Source organism: Balaenoptera borealis (assembly GCF_965194805.1).
Source record: "Balaenoptera borealis genome assembly, chromosome: 14".
Taxonomy (NCBI): domain Eukaryota; kingdom Metazoa; phylum Chordata; class Mammalia; order Artiodactyla; family Balaenopteridae; genus Balaenoptera; species Balaenoptera borealis.
This window is the reverse complement of record NC_138875.1, coordinates 79,078,410-79,097,114: the sequence shown is the minus strand read 5'-3', so window position 1 is coordinate 79,097,114 and position 18,705 is coordinate 79,078,410. Positions and strand designations below refer to the sequence as shown.

Genomic DNA, 18,705 nt, shown 5'->3' with positions numbered 1-18,705 from the left:
TATTTGGGGGAATGTGGGGAAGAGTAGAATTTGATACTGGATCAAAATATTATTTTTCTTGGTACAGGTTTGACATCCTCTTCCCCCCCCCCGACCCCCCACCAAAGTGTGTAAGTATGGAGTGCCAGTCTTAAAATTTGATGACTGTTTAACCAAATAGGAACTGTTTTCCTGAAAGTGCTTTAGGGCAATCAGTGGTAATGTTTTTACACTTACTGAAAGTAGAAATTTAGGCATTTGATGAAAGTATTTTCTAATAGAGAATGTTTAGAAGTCAGATGATAAGCTTCTGTATGCCTCAAGGGTGACACAATTTAGCACTACTAAATAAGGACTTAGTGTTTACTACAGATGAGGATATTGCTATAGGAAGCTACTTGACATAAAAATAAAGTGTGCATGAAGCCTGTATCACTTTTCTGTAAACTCTTTTCTCGATTTTCTTAGGCAGAAATGGCTGAGATTATGTTTACAAAGTCTATTAAAATCAAAGCTTGCTTTACTGCATAGAATAAAATGTGTTTCCCTGGTTGACTAGCATTGTATAAAATGGGCCAGCCCTCTCATGTAAAAGCTGATATATGAAAGAAGATAGAAGAGGTGGGAGAGACGAATGGGACTGGAGAGGGAAGGGAATCACGGAGGTGGCCAGTATCAGATGCTTACAGCAGACAGAAAAAACAGCAGATAAGAAGATTGTAACTTTTTCTCTGAATGGATCAGACAGTAACCCATACATACTTTACAGTCCCAGGTCAGTGTGTCAAGCTGTAGATATATACGTTTTTAGTGGTTTCTAGGGGTAGAGAGGGTGGGTATTAGGGCTTAGAGAGACATAGTAGGAGACATTAACTTTGTGTAATTGTACTCTTAAAGCCTTACGTTCCTTAGCATCTATGTCTTTATCCAAAGATATAGCTGTAATTCATTGTACTAATTTTCTCGAAGTGTGTTCATGCTTTCAGTTTTCATTATTCATCAAACAGTTTTTGCATGGTCATCATGTGGAGAGCTGTGAGCTCTACGTGGTCAGAGGCATTTCTTGAGGCCCTGCTTTTAAGGAGCTTGTAGTCTAGAGGGAGGTGTTAGAGGCAGGATGACTGATACTGAGAAAGGTAACCATCATGCTGTACGTTGTGGCAACAGTAACTACTATTCAGGATGTTTTCCAGTTGAAACACTCTGCTTGCCCTCAACCCCATGAGTGAAGTTGTCAGACAAGTCTCAGTGTAAGGAGGCAGGCCTAAAATTCTGCATGGGGTCATAGGAAGAAAGCAATTTATTCTATTTGGTTATTGATGAAAACTTAGCAAAAGTGGGTGGAGCTACCATCTTTAAAAAGAGTAGGATTTCACTAGGAAAGGAAGGAAAAGTCACTCAAAGCAGACAGTACAATATAAGAAAGGCATGTTTTTTGTTATTTGTTTATTTATTTGAGTATACGACACACACAGGATACATTGAATACTCTTAGGTCACTTGAACATAGAATATTATGTCAGTGGGGGAGGAAATGGCAGATTGAGGCTAGGACGTGATGTTAGATTGATGGTACAGTTCAGACCTAAGCAGGAAAAAGGATGAAATACTTTTTTTTTTTTACATTCAGTGAAGAATTATTGGGTTTGATTTTTTTTAAGATTTTTTTTTTTGATGTGGACCAATTTTAAAGTCTTTATTGAATTTGTTACAATATTGCTTCTGTTTTATGTTTTGGTTTTTTGGCCCCAAGGCATGTGGGATCTTAGCTCCCCCACCAGGGATCGAACCTGCACCCCCTGCATTGGAAGGCGAAGTCATAACCACTGGACCTCCAGGGAAGTCCCAATTATTGGATTCTTGATGTGTGGAAGGAAAGTAACAACAGTTGATGTTTTGGTTATCTGTTATACTTAAATAAACACTGTTGAAGTTATTTCTTATTGTTAATGAGATTGTGATTTCATAGACATTTTCTAAGTAAGTGTTCACTTATATAAAATTTTTATTAGTGGTTGCTTTTATGTGAACATGTTAATATGTATATATTGATACATATATGTGTGTGTGTGTGTGTGTATATATATATATATATATGTATATGTATATATATATTTGGCTTTCTATAAAAGAGGATGGATTGCTGGGTGGTAAATGCCAATTTGAAATGTTATGCTCCTTTGATTAAAAAAATCACAAAGTGTTGCTTTCTAATTTTCATGATTTTAGCTGCCAGCTGGTGAGTAACTGCTTTTGAAGCAGTTGGAGCTCTCATTTTTGTCCCAGAAGAACATCTTACTGATGAAAATAGAGTAGTGGTTGTGCTAAATGACTGAAGAATGGACAGAAAGATAAAGCAGAGAACAGAGATAGGAGCTCCTTATGGCAGTGAGCCAGAGGGCTACTGACATTTACAGATAACTGAAAAAAGCACTTGGAGTGTTTCTGTACTGTCAGATAGATGATGCCTGAACTTGGCTCGTTAGCAAGGCCAACCCCTCCGCTGCATACACAGTTTCGTTTTTGCAGTTAGGCTGCATGTCTTCTGCTGTATTTTCATCAGTTGGAACTCAGTGTAATTTTATGGATCACCTGGGTGGAGTTTTAGACTAACGCCGAACTGATGTTCTATCTATAGTTGGCGTTTCATTCTTGCGTAATTTTCAAACTATATCTCTGAAAAATGCCTAAATATGTATTCCTGTCAAAACAAATGATTAGTGCAGATGATTGTTTGAAGCCATGTCTGCATAATGATAAATGCAGTAGTCCTGCATTAATCTAGTAGTCCTGCTAAAATACACAAAACTTTACCCAGTTGTGTATCTTTACCAGTTCAGGTAAAATCAGCAGATTCTGCAGCCTTATAGATAGCTGAACTACCAAAAACTTTACTGTAAATGCAGGCTCCATTGTCAGCTTTACAGTTTTTCTGACTACTTGTTTTAAATATAGAAGGGAAAGTTTTTTTTTTTTTAATATAAATTTATTTATTTATTTGTTTGTTTTTGGCTGCATTGGGTCTTCGTTGCTGTGTGTGGGCTTCCTCTAGTTGCGTGAGCGGGGGCTGCTACCCTTGGTTGCCGTGCACGGTCTTCTCATTGCGGTGGCTTCTCTTGTTGTGGAGCACGGGCTTCAGTAGTTGTGGCACGCGGGCTTAATTGCTCCGCGGCATGTGGGATCTTCCCGGACCAGGGATCGAACCCGTGTGCCCTGCATTGGCAGGCGGATTCTTAACCACTGCGCTACCAGGGAAGTCCCTAGAGGGGAAAGTTAACAGATACTTTTGCTTGAATAATTTATTGTTGACAGCTCTAGTTTTACTTTTTGTTTATTTATGTGATTTTAGTAAACAAGAAATTTTATTCTTTGTTGGAATTCCTGTTATTCAGTTCTATAATCTACTATTCTATTATTTTTCTACCCCATTCACAAATTTTATTACTACACTTTTGACAAGAAAAGCACTCTCATCTGGTGCTTCATTTCTCTGAGTGTTAAAACTGGATTTCAAGGACTATTGGGATGCAGCTGAAGACTGGGCCAGCTGAACTTTTTTGTTAATTACATCTTATTTATTGGCCCTCCATTTCAGTTTTACTCTATAAAAACACCCAGAAACCCCTGTGGTGTTCTTGGGTAGCATGTAGACAATACAGATTTTGGCTCTCCAAGGCAAGGTCACCTTTAAAAAAACTTTCACGGACTTCCCTGGTGGTCCAGTGGCTAAGACTCCATGCTCCCAATGCAGGGGGCCCGGGTTCGATCTCTGGTCTGGGAACTAGATCCCACATGCCGCAACTAAAGATCCTGTGTGCTGCAACTAACAGCCCGCATGCGGCAAGTAAAAGATCCTGCTGGCGGCAACAAAGATCCTGCATGCTGCACTAAGACCCGGCGCAGCCAAATAGATAGATATAGATAGATAGATAGATAGATAGATAGATAGATAATTTACACACACACAAAACCTTTCAAAATATAGTTTTAGAATTAGGTTAGATGAGTTGTTAGTATTTTTTTCCTTGCCACTTGAAAGATTTTACATTAGTTTAGAATGTTCCCTTTGTGTAAGATATTTTTATATTATTCATCCATCTGGATAATATGTGATTCATTGTAATTTTTCTCTTTTCTAATATAAGGTTAAATCTCTTACCAGTGCCTCTTTGCTTGTTCTGAAACTGCTGTTAAATACATTTTGAAACCTCGGTATCTGTCCTTCATAGTATGTATTTTTAAAAACTCTGTCTCTGTTACACCCTTAGTTAAATTCTTCATTATTATCTTCTAGTTCATTAATTCCTTTTCAGCTTTTCCAGTTTAAACTTTATCTCTTCTATTGAATTTTAAATTTCATTACTTATTTAAAATTTTAAAAACTTAATTTTCAACCTTTCTGATTGATTTTCTCATTTCCACCTAATCTTGTAATCTCAGGTAATTTTCTGATTCTCTTTTGTTTGGAGGGATTTCATATTGCATTTGCTGTATTTGTAGGCTTTCTTACTAGTTTTCCTCATATGTCACGGTACAACTTTACTAAGAAGGCACGTCCCCCACCCCCCCAGTCCCTTCTTAGCTAGTGGTTTTGCAGGTGTTCTTAACTGGCCCTCCCTACTGTCCTCTTCCCCCCAACCCCCAATCCAAAACCAGGTCTTAGGTTGACTGGCCCTCCTGTGATGCTAGATATATCTTTGTTCCATTGGCCAGGCAACTAGATGGTGTGGCTCAAGTCCTAGTTGTTAAGTTGGATATTCTCACTTTCTTAGACAGTTTAGAAGCCACACTTCCATGCACACAGCTTACTTACCCGTGGGCAGCTGTTAACAGCAATTCTTTTTCGGCCCAATTTCGGCCCTAGTCTCTCATCTTGGGTGGGCCATTTTTATTTCTTTTCTCACGGGATCTGAAATCTATGCCTCTGTGGTATCCTTCTAAAACCAGAGCCCCAGGAGGCTCACAGCTTACTCTTGTGTGTTTCTTTGTCATGATGTTTGTCTTTTTTTTTTTTTATTTTAAGTGTAGTCATGCCTTGTAAATTTGTCTTTCTATATTTTATCTGTCATTGCTATATATTTGGAGCAGGATGGGTTTCCAAAGCAATTTATGATGTCATCTTGGCTGGAAGTCCTGCGGTTTATTACTTTAAGAATGACTGAATTAATTTAAAAATTAGAATGGATTCTAGTTAGTATATTCCCAGTCATAGTTTATATTTAACTCCTTTGATTTTTTTTTAAAAACAATCTTCTGAATCTCTTTATATTCTGTAACACATATAACTTTTTGTCCTTATGTAGTTCAGCCAAAATTTATTTTGCTTTGTGGGCTTTATATTTTTGAAGTACTTATCAGTGCGGTGAAAGTGAATTTGATCAGATGGATTAAAAATTTACGGATGAAGTAGTCTTAAAATATATGATTTTTACTATCCCTCTAATGATTAGAAATTGCCCTGTACTTAAAAAAAAATAGGGGTGTGGCTACAGACAGGATTTTCTTCCTTTTCTTCCCCTTCCTTTTTTCCTTCTCTCTTCCTTCTTTGTCATTTTTGTCTCTCTCTGTTAAAAAATGGAATATAGAAGAGACTCTGCTTTAATATTCTTATTTTTGAGATACTTGTCAAGTAATCAGTTTCCTGGTGAATTGAATTTCTTCTTTGGACTAGAGGCAGTTTCTGATTATCACTCACTATCCCCAGGATGATTTCCTTCTGAGGCATACACATGTGATTTTCATTTCTTTGTGCCTTTTCCTTTAATTTTGGGACTCTGATTATGAGGAATTAGGAATTCTTACTTATCTTTTTGGAGGGGGGTATTGGCAATTGTCAGGAGCTGGGTTTTCCTGTGAGGAGCTGGGTTTTCCTGAGATTTCTATTTAATGCTAAATGTTCATCTTGACCAGATTTGATAATGTATTTAAATATGCTACTTGAGATTTTCTTTTTTTTGTAGAAGTAGATGGCTCACATTTCAAGTTATTTCTAAAATAATAAATTAATATGTAGACATATTTTCGATATTTGTGCTTATTTAAATTTAAAGTTCAAGGTTTTAGGTTCTAAGACAAAACACTGGCAATATCATACTTCTATTACATTGAAAAATACTTCTAATTATTTTAAAAATAAATTAGTTTTTAAATGATTTAATTTAGTGGTGAAGTATAAAAACAAGAGTCAGTTTTTCTTGTTTCCTTCCCTTGTTCTTGTCACTGTCCTGGAAATTGAGGAGTATAGAACTGTCCAGTTCCTGAGTACGTTTGCAACACAAGTTTAACACTGGTGTATTCCGGTCCCCAGTATATCTTATGTAACTTAAGGAAGTACAGTTCTGCATTTGTACAATAAGTCCTATGAAATCATAGACAATAAAACCTTTTATTAGTGATATATTCTGTTAATTGAGATTAACTTCTAATTTTCATTTCTGTTTTTCTCAGTTTTGTTTTTGCATTTGTGTTTGTTTTCTTACTCTTCCTTTGTTTACTCTTTTAGATTAAGCAGGTAGAAATCCTATTTATTTCCTTTATCTTTAAGGCAAACATAACTAACAGATATTAGAGAGCTAAATTTTCTCCAACTGTACTACCTAGCAATTTTCAAATTTTGCTACAGTTGATTTGAAAAGTATTTTATTATGCTTTGTCATTTGGGGTGCAGAAGCACCTAGCTGCAGTAGATCAGGGGTGGGGTATCTTCACTGAGAGGAATATGCGGAGGGGGCTGGTTCTCCAAGGGCAGCAGCCACAACCCTTTCATAGCCCTGTAAGCTTATTACTGTTGGTTTTGTTTCTCTTTCATTAATTGTTTTAGTGGATGTTAAACTTTAAAAAAATCTTACCTTAATAATTTTAATCTGCTTTTCTAGCATTTGAATGTTAACTAGTTTAGCATACCTGTTTTAACTACTTTTTTTCTATTTATTGCCCTTATTAACTAAGGAAATTACTACCATTTTAGGTAGGATACAGATTATTGATACTTCGGGTGTATTTGCCTCTCCTTTGTCTTCCCTTTGATAGTCCCTTGGTGATTTGAAATAATTGGACTTTTAAATTTTGATGCTATAGTTTAAATTTAAATTAAATTTCTATGCCCTTAAAATTCTCAGTTTTAAAATTGAGTTAAAAACAGATGCATGTTTAAATTCAGAGTTTGATTAGTGTTTTACCACTAATCCTTGAGTGGTACTCCTTGAGAGTACCACTGCAGTTTAATACTAGATAAATAGTGTCTGGAGGATAGAATTTTGTTTGAGGTATTTGACAGGAAATGACTGTTTCTTGACTGAACTAAGCTGTGATTTTCAAGGTAGCAGCAGAAACATCCCAGGATAAGAAAATCACTTACCTTTCCATTGACAAGGTCAAATTGTGTTGTTTTTATATGTTTAAAATGGTACAGTACATCACATTTTATGCTGAAATTAAAACAAGTTAACTTTTAAGAGCCTAGAATGCAAAGCAGTACTTAGTTTTGATGAGTATCAGGGTGTTGACATGTTGTCCAAATGATCGTGTTTTGGACTGCTTCCTGGAAAAAAAACAAAAAAAAAAACCCTGGAAGCTACTGATATAAGGCATGGTTGTATAATAAAGAAGAATGCACTTTAATTCAGACTTGATATAGTGAGCACCTTTCTCTATTCACAAGCTTCATACTTAAAGAACAAACAGTTGAAAACTACTTCAGAGCAATACTTCATTAATTCCCTTTGCAAATAGTGACAAACTCAAGTCCAAAAATTAATATCCATTCATTGTAAAAACTCTCAGAAAAACAGTAATGGGGGAATTTCCTCAATTGGTAAAGAACATCTACAAAAATCAACAGCTAACATTATATTTAATAATGAAAGACTGAATACTTTCCCCCCTAAGATCGGGAACAAGGCAAGGATGTCTGCTTTAACCATTCTTTTAGTCAGTTTAATGTTGAAGTTCTAGCCAGTGCAGTAAGGCAAGAAAAAGAAATAAGGGGCAGATCAGAAAGAAGGAAATAAAACTGTCCCTATTTGCAGATAAAATGTTTTTTGTAGAAAATTCCAAGGAAGCTACCAAAAAAAAAAAAAAAGACAAGTCCAGAACTAATAAGTGAGTTCAAGGTCACAGGATACAAGATAAACATACTAAATCATTTGTATTTCTATATATTAGCGATGAACATGTGGATAACAAAATTGAAAATACATTACCATTTATAATTGTCCCCCAAATCTAACAAAAATTGTATAGGTCTCAGGCTTCCCTGGTGGCGCAGTGGTTGAGAATCTGCCTGCCAATGCAGGGGACACGGGTTTGAGCCCTGGTCTGGGAAGATCCCACATGCCGCGGAGCAGCTAGGCCCGTGAGCCACAACTACTGAGCCTGCGCGTCTGGAGCCTGTGCTCTGCAACAAGAGAGGCCGTGATAGTGAGAGGCCCGTGCACCGCGATGAAGAGTGGCCCCCGCTCGCCACAACTAGAGAAAGCCCTCGCACAGAAACGAAGACCCAACACAGCCAAAAATAAAAATAAATAAATTAAAAAAAAAAAAGTGTATAGGTCTCATATGCTGACAGTTTATACACCTTTCCGACCATTGGTAGTGGAGTAATTGAACATCCAAAAACCAAAAAAAAAATGTACCTTGACCCAGGTCTCATACCTTATCCAAAAATTAACTCAAAGTGAACCACAGGCTTGGGCTTCCCTGGTGGCGCAGTGGTTAAGAATCCGCCTGCCAGTGAAGGGGACATGGCTTCGAGCCCTGGTCCGGGAAGATCCCACATTCCACGGAGAAACTAAGCCCGTGCGCCACAACTACTGAGCCTGTGCTCTAGAGCCCACGTGCCACAACTACTGAAGCCCGTGCGCCTAGAGCCCATGCTCCACAACGAGAGAAGCCACCACAATAAGAAGCCCGCGCACAGCAACGAAGAGTAACCCCCTCCTTGCCGCAACTAGAGAAAGCCTGCGTGTAACAATGAACACCCAACACAGCAAAAAAAAAAAAAAAAAAGTGAATCACAGGCGTTGAATGTAAAATGTAAAACTATAGAACTTTTGGAAAAAATAATGTATATGAAAATCTTTATGATCTAGGAGATTTTAGACCTGATAGCAAAAGCACAATTTATAAAAGGAAAAATTAACAAATTGATTATTAATTTTAAAAACTGGTGCTCTGCAAAAAAACCCCTTTGAGAGGATTAAAAGCTAGAGTGGGGGAAAGTATTTGCAGACCCTGTATCTGACAAAGATCTAGTGTCTAAAATATGTAAAGATTTCTTCAAAGCTCAGTTGTAAAAAGCCAAATAGTTCACTTAGAAAATGGCCAAAGGACATGAAGAGACAAATACACCGGCAAATATATATATATTAAAAGCTTTTCAGTATCATTAGCCATTCAGGAAATCCAAATTAAAACTATAATCAGTTATCACTACATACCTATCACAATGGGTAAAATGAAAAATAGTGACAACACCAAATGCTGGGGAGGATGTGGAGAAATGATCACATATGTTTCTGGTGGGATTGTAAAATGGTATAGCCACCATGAAGAACAGTTGGGCGGTTTCTTAAAAAACTAAACATACAACTACCGTACAACCCAGTAACTATACTCCTGGGCATTTATCCCAGATATATGAAAATGTATGTTCACATAAAAACAAGTTTTAATGTGTATAGCTATAAACAAAGTAGCTGCTTTATTCATAAAAGTTCCACATTGGAAACAATGCAGATGTCTCTCAACACGTGAAAGGTTAAACTCTGATACAGCCATGCAGTGGAATACTACTGGTTAGTAAAGAGGAGTAAACTGATACACACAACAACCTGGATGAATCTCCAGAAAATTATGCCGAGTGAAAAAGCAAACCCCAGGCTACATACTCTGTGATTCCATTTATATAGCATTCTTGAAATGACTTAATTATACACGTAGAGAACAGATAAGTAGTTGCCAGGAGTTTAGGTCAGGGTGGGAGAGGTGTAAAGCTAGCATGGCTATCAAAAGGGAACATGAAGGATCCTGGTGGTGATGGAAATGTTCTCTATTATGATGTATCAATGTCAGTATCCTGGTTGTGATATTGTACTACGGTTTTGTAAGTACTTAGCATTGAGGACACTGGATAAAAGGTACATGAGATCTTTCAGTATTTTTTTTTCTTACGACTGCATGTAAATACACAGTTATCTCAAAATAAAATGCTTAATTAAAAATTAATATAAGTGAATTATTTCCCCTTTTACTAGATAGGGACTTATTTTCTGTTTTACTTAGCTTCTTGGCATCTGTATCATTTGCTGGCTGTATAAAATTTAAACTCAAATCATTATCTATTTCCATGACTATTCTTATCCTTTTAGAGTCGTTGAAAATTGAGGATCTTTGAATAATATATCCTTAATCTGGGCACAGATTTCCGCCCCTTTTTTAAAAACATGAATACTTAGCTATCCTCAGACTACTCAAAAAAATACGGTTTTAGAAATGTAAAATTGGTCTCACTGGTCATAATACAGTTTTTTCCTTCATGTTTAGAATTTCCTTTCAGGACAAAAAATAGCAGCTGTGATATGACAGTGATTTTTATGATTTGTTAATTATGTTATGTAAAATGTAATACTGGTGAGGAGTTAATAACGTTGCACAGATTATTGTAGTCCTGAAAAAACAGGAATAAATCCAATGAATGAGAAAAGTGACACTATTGTTGGCACTCTGAAATTCTGTAGGGGCTTACATTGTATCTAAAATCAACCTTATCTTCTTGCTGTGTTCAAGAGGCTTTTCATTAATTTCTGTTGAGAGGAAAAGCCTTTTTTAACTTAAAAAAGAAAAAGAAAAAAGGCAGTACTCTCCAGGCCCTGTGAATTATTAAGATCTTTTAGCAGGCACTTGCTCTTTCTCTGAGAAATTGGCTGTTAAAGTCAGAAGGAACTCTTAATAGTCTGCATGGTGTTTGATTAAATGAAGGGAACAGTTGGATGAGTAGAGATTCCAGATTTAATGGAGCAGATATTCATCTCTATTCATCCCCTATGATTAGCATAGTTATATCTTCTATATTATTAAAAATAAACATTTAGCATGTACTGGTTTGCCTTATTAAACAAAAGAGATCTCAGAGAAAACATGATAAATTGAACTTTTTTGGAAAGACTTAAAAGCATATTATTTATTTTTTTAAAAAATTTATTTATTTATTTATTTATGGCTGTGTTGGGTCTTCGTTTCTGTGCGAGGGCTTTCTCTAGTTGCCGTGAGCCGGGGCCACTCTTCATCGCGGTGCGCGGGCCTCTCACTGTTGCAGCCTCTCTTGTTGCGGAGCATAGGCTTCCAGACGCGCAGGCTCAGTAGTTGTGGCTCACGGGCCTATTTGCTCCGCAGCATGTGGGATCTTCCCAGACCAGGTCTCGAACCCGTGTCCCCTGCACTGGCAGGCAGATTCTCAACCACTGCGCCACCAGGGAAGCCCAAAAGCATATTATTAAAATATAACTTATAAATGAAACAATATGTGTGTAGCGTTGTGGGATAGTTAATAGTTCTGAGGAGATAAAACTAACCATGGTACTGGAAGAAATGACAATGATAGCTGCTAACTTTGGAGCATTATTTACATGTTGGGCATTGTTCAAAGCATTTTAAAAAAATTAATTTATTTATTTTTGGCTGTGTTGGGTCTTTGTTGCTGTGTATGGGATTTCTCTAGTTGCGGCTAGCGGGGGCTACTCTTCGTTGTGGTGCGCGGGTTTCTTATTGCATTGGCTTCTCTTGTTGTGGAGCATGGCCTCTAGGCACGCGGGCTTCAGTAGTTGTGGCATGTGGGCTCGGTAGTTGTGGCACACGGGCTAAGTTGCTCGGCGGCATGTGGGATCTTCCCGGACCAGGGATTGAACCCGTGTCCCCTGCATTGGCAGGCGGATTCTTAACCACTGCGCCACCAGGGAAGTCCAAAGCATTTTTTTTTGTATTAACTCATTTTGTCATGATATCATTACTGTGAGGTAGGGACTATACTATGATTTCCTGTTTATAAATGGGGAAGTTGAGGCATGCAGAAGTTAAGAACTCCTAGAGGACACATAAGTGGAAGAGAAGGGGCATCTGGCTCTGGGTCTTTGGTTTTAACCACTACTGTATACTGACTTCTGCAGAGAACTAAGAGCACATATAATAAAATGTAAAATGTGATTTCATAGGTAATAGGCATTAAGGCAGTTTGCCTGGAGGAAACAAAAAATTAGGACACGTGTACATAGAAATGTGTTAGCAGCCTGAGCACAAAGCATTGAGTATTACTAAACATGATGCATGTGGCATAGCAGTAAGCAGCTGTTGGGAGCTGAAAGTTTGTTTGGGAGAGCAGTAGAAATCATGGGTTAGGTCAGTTAGGGCAAGAATTTTGAATTGCAAAGTGTGGACTTGGGAACACATTTTCTAGGTTGCTGTTTAGAGGAACAACAGCAACAAAATCTATCATAGGTACATTGTATGCGGACTCTTACAGCTGGAGCTGACTATAAAGGTTGCTCTTTAGTCTCTCTGCCCCTAGGCTAAGTTTTGTATTGGTTATCCATAGGCGGGTAGTGTGGTGAAACAAAAGCAATAAACCAAGCATCACAAAGCTTGGACTCTGGTACCAGCTTTTCCACTTTCTTGCTGTAATGACCTTGAAATGGGTTACTTAATCACAAGATTTAATTTCCTCAGCTGTATAATGGGCTAATTTCATACACCTAATTTAGGATTTCTGTGACAATTAAGTGAGATATTCTAAGGCTTTTAAGTTATTGGATCCATATAAATTATTCCTCAAAAAACAATTTGCTAAGCAATAAAGCTGCTATAAACAGGAGTTAAAATACAGGTGAGTGGGAAGATGTTGCTTCTTTCTATATACCTGATACCTACTCTCTTCTGGCTTTGCGGTTTATGGCTCACTGATGTTTTTTATTCAGTAGGTATGATTCGGTCACAGGACACTCAGTCAAGTAGGGGAGAGAAACATATTCAGTATAACGTTATATACAAAATGATGTTTATGAAATAATTATGGCTACGCTATGCTAATTCAAAAGAGATTATTGCTGCTTGGGAGAAGTGGGAAGGCTTTGTGGAGGAGGAGGAAGTACTGAAAGAGGGGTATGATGAGATGCTGAAATGAAGAGGCTTTATGTATTTCAGGAGAAGAGAATACAGTGAATAAAGGCACAGAGAAAGAAAAGTGTGTGGCCACAAAATTTGGTATTTTTATAATAAGTGGGCTGGGCCAGAAGTAATAAGAAGTAGATCAAAAAGGTAGGATGGGACCAGATTACCAAGGGGCTTGATTGGTATGCTCAGGAACTTTGGACTCTACATGTTAAATGTCATGATCAGCAATCCTGTTGATTATCATAAGTTATTACCTGAGAGCAATTTATTGCTTTCCACTGACTACTTTTTAATAGAGTACAGATTCTGTAGTTTTTCAAAGTTTGGTTGAATTATATCCCAGTTTTCAACAGTTATGAATTTTTATCAGATGAGACACTTCAGGAATAAAGATGTTTGCGGACTTCCCTGATGGTCCAGTAGTTAAAGACTCCACGCTCCCAATGCAGGGGGTCCGGGTTCGATCCCTGGTCAGGGAACTAGATCCCACATGCATACTGCAACTAAGACCCCGCACAGCCAAATAAGTAAATAAATATTTTTAAAAAAAGAATAAAGGTGTTTGTATGTTAAAATTTCTTGGTGATAAAACTTCCTGCTGATAATCCGAAACAAATCTTTTGGGTGTGCTGGCTTCTCTTAGGCCTTTTGTGATTCCCTAACGCCAGAGACACTTACTATGATGATATTCCTGAATGTTTGAAATCCCACTACCACGCACAATACTATTTCTGACAGGCATGGGTCATAGATGTTTGGTAGTGATTGTCAAGTAAACCTTATGTAGTACTGAAACTTTAATAGGAATGACTTTTAGTTCTCTTGTAAAACTGAGAATGCCAGTTCAAGTGAAAAATAGTTATGGTTTTTAGATATGTGATTTAAATCAAAATAGCAACTTGTATTGATTTTGTGTGTGTGAGAGAGAGAGAGAGAGAGAGAGAGAGACACGGAGAGAGAAAATATTTGACATCAGAAAAGTATTGATAGTTCCAACCTGCAGCTTAAATAGAGGTCTGGTTTAATTGACGTCTCCGGAAATTGTTCATATTTGAGGTTGGATAAAATGATTTTGTTACTTTACTGATATTTTGAGTATTTGCCACAGAATTTTTTCTTAAGCTGAGTTTCTTTGAAGCCTACAGTTTTATTATTCTTATTGCTTCCTGGAAAACCTCATTTCAGTCACAGATTTGATTCAAAGTGAGACGTTGGCTAGTTGCCACTTAGCTGAAAACATCCCTCTCTTTGTTATACAAACTCCACATTTCCTGAAAGTATTCAGTTTCCATTTGTGCACTTTTAAAAACTCTGTTTTGCATACCATCCATGTTCTTTAATTGCTAATTTACTTCTGTTAGTTTTTGTTATTTAATATTGCAGTACAATATTGTTCACCACATTTACTTCAGATTGATTGTAATTACTATAAAAGTTTAAGGATTAACTAAAGTTTGTGGCAGCCTTACCAGAGGGGGTCTGACTTTCTGAACGTTGAATAGCCTTCTCCAGTTTGTTCTCTGTAACTTATGAAGAGTACATTTGCTGAAACCTCATGTTTGTTTAGTCAGTTCTTTGGACTTAGACTGAAGCAGGGGCAACAGTGAGGTTAGACTGTAGGCAGTAATCCTGAAATGAGACTTAAGGGGAATTGGAATGGTGGTTCGTAAACTATTTGGAGCTTTTCTGGTTTCCCCCCAGCGTAATGTTCAAATCTCTGAGAGTTCTCTCATTTATTTGCCAAAGAATCTATTGTTTTGTTTTGTTGTTCATCTTCTTTACACTTACACACACACACACACACACACACACACACACACACACCCTTCCTTTTTTCTACACAGGGAGAATGTATAACCCACTTAGGAAAGAATCTGATGTTGATTTCCCCCTCCCATCACACTAAAAAAGTAGTGCTGTTTAATTTCATTGACTCCTATGAATTTTATTTTATTTTATTTTATATTTTTTAACATCTTTATTGGAGTATGATTACTTTACAATGGTGTCTTAGTTTCTGCTTTATAACAAAGTGAATCAGTGATACATATACATGTATCCCCATATCTCTTCCCTCTTGCATCTCCCTCCCTCCCACCCTCCCTATCCCACCCCTCTAGGTGGTCACAAAGCACCTAGCTGATCTCCCTGTGCTATGCCTGATCTCCCTGTGCTATGCGGCTGCTTCCCACTAGCTATCTGTTTTACATTTGGTAGTGTATATATGTCCATGCCACTCTCTCACTTTGTCCCAGCTTACCCTTCCCCCTCCCCATATCCTCAAGTCCATTCTCTAGTAGGTCTCCGTCTTTATTCCCGTCTTGCCCCTAGGTTCTTCATGACCTTTTTTTTTTCTTCTTCTTAGATTTCATATATATGTGTTAGCATACGGTATTTGTTTTTCTCTTTCTGACTTCACTCTGTATGACAGACTCTAGGTCCATCCACCTCACTACAAATAACTCAATTTCGTTTCTTTTTATGGCTGAGTAATATTGCATTGTATATATGTGCCACATCTTCTTTATCCATTCATCTGTTGATGGACACTTAGGTTGCTTCCATGTCCTGGCTATTGTAAATAGAGCTGCAATGAACATTGTGGTACATGGCTCTTTTTGAATTACGGTTTTCTTAGGGTGTATGCCCAGTAGTGGGATTGCTGGGTCGTATGGTAGTTCTAATTTTAGTTTTTTAAGGAACCTCCATACTGTTCTCCATAGTGGCTGTATCAGGTTACATTCTCACCAACAGTGCAAGAGGGTTCCCTTTTCTTCACACCCTCTCCAGCGTTTATTGTTTGTAGACTTTTTGATGATGGCCGTTCTGACCGGTGTGAGATGATATCTCATTGTAGTTTTTTTAAGCTTTTTTTTTTTTTTTTTTTTAATTTTTTATTTATTTATATTTATTTTTGGCTGTGTTGGGTCTTCGTTTCTGTGCGAGGGCTTTCTCTAGTTGCGGCAAGCGGGGGCCACTCTTCATCGCGGTGCGCGGGCCTCTCACTGTCGTGGCCTCTCTTGTTGCGGAGCACAAGCTCCAAACGCGCAGGCTCAGTAATTGTGGCTCACGGGCCTAGTTGCTCTAGCGGCATGTGGGATCTTCCCAGACCAGGGCTCGAACCCGTGTCCCCTGCATTGGCAGGCAGATTCTCAACCGCTGCGCCACCAGGGAAGCCCTCTCATTGTAGTTTTGATTTGCATTTCTCTAATGATTAATGATGTTGAGCATTTTTTCATGTGTTTGTTGGCAATCTGTATATTTTCTTTGGAGAAATGTCTATTTAGGTCTTCTGCCCATTTTTGGATTGGGTTGTTTGTTTTTATGATATTGAGCTGCATGAGCTGCTTGTAAATTTTGGAGATTAATCCTTTGTCAGTTGCTTCATTTGCAAATATTTCCTCCCATTCTGAGGGTTGTCTTTTCGTCTTGTGTATGGTTTCCTTTGTTGTGCAAAAGCTTTTAAGTTTCATTAGGTCCCATTTGTTTATTTTTGCTTTTATTTCCATTTCTCTAGGAGGTGGGTCAGAAAGGATCTTGCTGCGATTTATGTCATGGAGTGTTATGCCTATGTTTTCCTCTAAGAGTTTAATAGTGTCTGACCTTACATTTAGGTCTTTAATCCATTTTGAGTTTATTTTTGTGTATGGTGTTAGGGAGTGTTCTAATTTCATTGTTTACATGTAGCTGTCCAGTTTTCCCAGCACCACTTATTGAAGAGGCTGTCTTTTTTCCACTGTATATTCTTGCCTCCTTTATGAAAGATAAGGTGACCATATGTGCGTGGGTTTATCTCTGGGCTTTCTGTCCTGTTCCATTGATCTGTATTTCTGTTTTGTGCCAGTACCATACTGTCTTGATTACTGTAGCTTTGTAGTATAGTCTGAAGTCAGGGAGTCTGATTCCTCCAGCTCCGTTTTTCTTTCTCAAGATTGCTTTGGCTAGTCGGAGTCTTTTGTGTTTCCATACAAATTGTGAGATTTTTGTCCTAGTTCTGTGAAAAATGCCAGTGGTAGTTTGATAGGGATTGCTTTGAATCTGTAGATTGCTTTGGGTAGTATAGTCATTTTCACACTGTTGATTCTTCCAATACAAGAACATGGCATATCTCTCCATCTATTTGTATCATCTTTAATTTCTTTCATCAGTGTCTTATAATTTTCTGCATACAGGTCTTTTGTCTCCTTAGGTAGGTTTATTCCTAGATATTTTATTCTTTTTGTTGCAATGGTAAACGGGAGTGTTTTCTTAATTTCACTTTCAGATTTTTCATCATTAGTGTATAGGAATGCAAGAGATTTCTGTGCATTAATTTTATATCCTGCTGCTTTACCAAATTCATTGATTAGGTCTAGTAGTTTTCTGGTAGCATCTTTAGGATTCTCTGTGTGTAGTATCATGTCATCTGCATACAGTGACAGCTTTCCTTCTTCTTTTCCAATTTGGATTCCTTTTATTCCTTTTTCTTCTCTGATTGCTGTGGCTAAAACTTCCAAAACTGTGTTAAATAATAGTGGTGAGAGTGGGCAACCTTGTCTTGTTCCTGATCTTAGTGGAAATGGTTTCAGTTTTTCACCATTGAGGACGATGTTGGCTGTGGGTTTGTCATATATGGCCTTTATTATGTTGAGGAAAGCTCCATCTGTGCCTACTTTCTGCAGGGCTTTTATCATAAATGGGTGTTGAATTTTGTCGAAAGCTTTCTTTGCATCTATTGAGCTGATCATATAGTTTTTCTCCTTCAATTTGTTAATATGGTGTATCACGTTGATTGATTTGCGTATATTAAACAATCCTTGCATTCCTGGGATAAACCCCACTTGATCATGGTGTATGATCCTTTTAATGTGCTGTTGGATTCTGTTTGCCAATATTTTGTTGAGGATTTTTGCATTTATGTTCATCAGTGATATTGGCCTGTAGTTTTCTTTCTTTGTGACATCTTTGGTTTTGGTATCAGGGTGATGGTGGCCTCATGGAATGAGTTTGGGAGTGTTCCTCCCTCTGCTATATTTTGGAAGAGTTTGAGAGGGATAGGTGTTAGCTCTTCTGTAAATGTTTGATAGAATTCTCCTGTGAAGACACCTGGTCCTGGGCTTTTGTTTGTTGGAAGATTTTTAATCACAGTTCCAATTTCAGTGCTTGTGATTGGTCTGTTCATATTTTCTGTTTCTTCCTGGTTCAGTCTCAGAAGGTTGTGCATTTCTAAGAATTTGTCCATTTCTTCCAGGTTGTCCATTTTATTGGCATATAGTTGCTTGTAGTAATCTCTCATCCTTTGTATTTCTGCAGTGTCAGTTATTACTTCTCCTTTTTCATTTCTAATTCTGTTGATTTGAGTCTTCTCCCTTTTTTTTCTTGATGAGTCTGGCTAATGGTTTATCAATTTTTTTTATCTTCTCAAAGAACCAGCTTTTAGATTTATTGATCTTTGCTATAGTTTCGTTCATTTCTTTTTCTTTTTTTTCTGATCTGATCTTTATGATTTCTTTCCTTCTGCTAACTCTGGGGTTTTTTTGTTCTTCTTTCTCTAATTGCTTTAGGTGTAAGGTTAGGTTGTTTGAG

General features: G+C 37.5%; 1 protein-coding gene and 1 long non-coding RNA gene across 5 annotated transcripts in view; both read left to right on the top strand.

The window, feature by feature from the left end:
• Window positions 1-18,705, top strand: part of MED13L (mediator complex subunit 13L) — a 291,782-nt gene that overhangs the window by 72,274 nt on the left and 200,803 nt on the right. The window lies entirely within an intron of this gene.
• LOC309611382 lies at window positions 117-8,064 on the top strand. Its single transcript, XR_014234493.1, has 2 exons — window positions 117-754; window positions 1,733-8,064. It is a non-coding gene; the product is annotated as an uncharacterized lncRNA (long non-coding RNA).